The following is a 2,625-nucleotide window of genomic DNA, read 5'->3' as shown; positions in this document are numbered from 1 at the left end:
GGGGGGGAGGCGGGGGGCGGCCCAACCCAGGAGGGGACAGCGCCTAGTCCTAGGAGGGCTGGAGCACAGGGCTAGGTGGCACACCCCAATGAGGGGCCAGTGGAACAAGAATCCTTTTCTGGCCAGCTCTGTCTGCCCAAGCCATGCCTCCAGTGCTGTTTCCTCTTCTCCAAACAGGAGGCTGAATGGACTGCACCCCCAAACCCTTGCCCTTCCCACTGACCCATACATTCACCCCCCACTTCCTGAAAGCATTACCACCTCTTCCAGTCCCAGCCCAGACTCCTCACTCCCCTGGCAGGTGCCCCAGGAAGATTGTACAGCCCTCCACCTTCTGTCTGCACTCCTCTCCACTGCTGGAGGGCTGCGGAGGGGGGCGAGGGGGGCGGCCAGAGAGAGGCTTGTATATCCACAGACCCACCATGCTCCCTATAATGTCCCCATGGCCGGAGCGGAGCTGCTCCCAGCCCCACCAGGGTACACCAGCTTCCACATTGTTCCCCAAGATATCAAATCTTAAGTCTGGGGTCCCACTGCTTCTCAGCTGGGTCCTCATGGAAATTCATCTGGCCAGCCAGTTCCATCTGGACACAGACACAGACAAGCCAGGACAGAGCCAGGCCATGTTTCTCCCAGCAAATCTGCTTCATTCAGGAAAAAATACCGGAGATGTGTGATGGTGTCATTCAGGCAGGGTATGGGATCTGCCGCCAAAGGGGGGAGTGCTGCTCCAGACTGGCTCCGTGGAGGCACAGAGGGCCCCATGAGAGTTCACTTGGCTCTCCCTGTAGGCTCAGCTATAGGTTTCCTGGAGTATCCCCAGCTCAGTTTGGGGGACAGGAGTACGTAGGGGAAGGAAGGAGTACCCTCTAGGGGCCTCTGGGTGTCCCATCTTGAATGGGGAAAAGAACTGGAGAGAACTGGACCCAGAGTTTAGCATGTCTTGGGCCCTGTGAGCCAGGCCTCAGTTTCCCAATTTGTGCGGGGGTGGGACAGGCCACGGCCCAGTTATTGGCACAGGTGTCCTTGTTCAATCAACACGTGTTCATAAGGAACAGGGTCCCGAGGTTCTGGGGGCAGCCAGTGTGAAGACACTGATGTGAGGGTGAGTGTGCAGTCCGGTCTCCCTTCTGCTCCAGTGCCACCTCCCCTGATGCAACTGGGGGCGCTCCATTTCTCCCCATCAAGTCCACGGAGCAGGAAGGGCTGCAGTGGGTGGCACAGCATGCCCGCTTTCTCCTCTCCGCCGGCCTGGCCTGGCCTGGCTGACCAGCTGACCGTGCAGGCAGCCCCGGGCCGAGAGACAGCTTGAGCAGCCGTCACGCCAGCAGTCCTGTGGAGAGTGGGGGCCAGGAGGCCTGCTCATTTGCACACAAACCCAACCCAGGACGTGCCCAGCCAGGCCCAGGCCCCTCGTCACAGGCACTGCCCAGAGAGGGCAGTGGGCGCAGGTCACCTTGAGACAGTGTGAGTGGGGATCCCCGATCTTGGCCACGTGGTCCCAGAAACAGCTTTGTGCTTCCCTGCCCCTCACTGGCTGACCCCTCTGAGAGGCCACAGCTGCCACCACAGCGGATGGGCTGGTTAGAGGCTGTTGCCATCATCCAGGGGAGGGAAAGGTATTGGATTAGACAGTTTGCTCGAAGCACGCAGAGCAAACGGGCCAGTGAAGTCAGGTGACCAAGGAGCCCCCGGGAAGAGACGAGGACTGGGCTCTGGGAAAAGGAGGAGGTGGCCACGGAAAGTGAGTTCAGCACCAGCCATAGTGGCCGCCCCCCACCCCCCAGAACTTTGGGTGAGCGGAGAGATGGCAGCACCTCCAGAGGAACTCAGCACCCAAGGGGCATGACCTGGGTAAGTTTCTGGGCTTCCAGGCGGGGTCTGTGCAGGGGCGAAAGTGGGCACCAAGCTTGCTGTCTGGGGTGGGTGGGTGGGTCCTGGGAGCTGGGTTGCAGCTGCAGCCCAGGGGCCTGTGCATGTGTCAGGCCAGTCCATCAGGTGCACAGATGACCGTCCCCAGCACCCGAGACCAGGCGAGGCCAGGACATCAGCGCCAGCCCCCCACACCCTTGTGCTTTCTGCTCGAGGCTCTCCAGGCACATCTGCTCCCTCACAGCTGGTACACATTGTGCCTGGGGCCTGTCCCACTTTCCACCCAAGTGGGGTGTGGGGGTGGGTGATAACCTGCCCAGTGGGACTCACCCCACATATTGGGGCAAACTTGGGCCCAGGGAGGCCGTCTGTCTCCTCAGGCAGTGACAGGCACCCCCTTGGCATGGGGCTTGGTCCCCATGTTGCCCTGAGTCCTGGCACCCTTGCTTAGGTCTCCTCACTTGCAGGATGGGTGGTGGGGACTTACTTAGTCTCTAGATGCTTCTGGCACCAGGTCCTGGGAGCAGCCTTCTCTCCTCAGCTGGTCCTGGAGCAGGGTGGTATGGGGACCCATAGCACCTTCCTCCGCCCTCAGCCAGAGCTCATCTTGGCCATTAACCTGCCCAACTTGCCCACAGCCCCCCCCGCTGTCACCTCCATTAGTGCCTGCATGTGTGTGTCTGGGGGTGGGGGTGGGGGTGGGGGTAGAACGGACAGGGGGCCCAGGGAAGGCAGGGGGCAGTGCACGGTGCC

Source organism: Myotis davidii, unplaced genomic scaffold (genome assembly GCF_000327345.1).
Source record: "Myotis davidii unplaced genomic scaffold, ASM32734v1 scaffold100, whole genome shotgun sequence".
NCBI lineage: Eukaryota > Metazoa > Chordata > Mammalia > Chiroptera > Vespertilionidae > Myotis > Myotis davidii.
The sequence above is the reverse complement of the archived record's forward strand: the minus strand, read 5'-3'. Positions refer to the sequence as shown.